Source organism: Odontomachus brunneus, unplaced genomic scaffold (genome assembly GCF_010583005.1).
Source record: "Odontomachus brunneus isolate Ranch 3 - 2012 unplaced genomic scaffold, Obru_v1 Obru_scaffold_145, whole genome shotgun sequence".
NCBI lineage: Eukaryota > Metazoa > Arthropoda > Insecta > Hymenoptera > Formicidae > Odontomachus > Odontomachus brunneus.
This window is the reverse complement of record NW_022639595.1, coordinates 532,276-532,708: the sequence shown is the minus strand read 5'-3', so window position 1 is coordinate 532,708 and position 433 is coordinate 532,276. Positions and strand designations below refer to the sequence as shown.

General features: G+C 31.6%; 1 protein-coding gene across 4 annotated transcripts in view; it reads right to left on the bottom strand.

The window, feature by feature from the left end:
• LOC116850441 (flavin-containing monooxygenase FMO GS-OX-like 2) overlaps positions 1-433 on the bottom strand; it is a 194,304-nt gene that overhangs the window by 160,732 nt on the left and 33,139 nt on the right. The window lies entirely within an intron of this gene.

Below are 433 nucleotides of genomic sequence, written 5' to 3'. Positions count from 1 at the left end.
AAACATGTCTGAAATATTTCTTTGAAATGTTTCATATTTCATAATGAAAACTATTTGAAAACTTTTTGAAACATGTGTTGGTGTTGTGTGGGTTTGTACTCGTAGCTAAATGCACGTTTGCAAACCTCAAATTTCTGTTGCGCTGCACTCAATTACCACACAAAAATACACTTAATAGTACATTTTTACTACTCCTTAGCAATCCGTAATCACCACTCGTTTTTAATAAAAGTGTCCCTTTCCGACCTATAAACGGGGTCATACTCGCTGTGTTGAATGTATGCTTTTATTACTCAAATTAAATATTTTTGAAGGCTAAAATCGGTGAAATATTTTTGTAAGGGTATCCTTCATGTGTATAGAATATACTATATATGTGCACATTATATATACAGGGTGTCTTAAAAATATAGAAACCCCTGATTATCTTTTT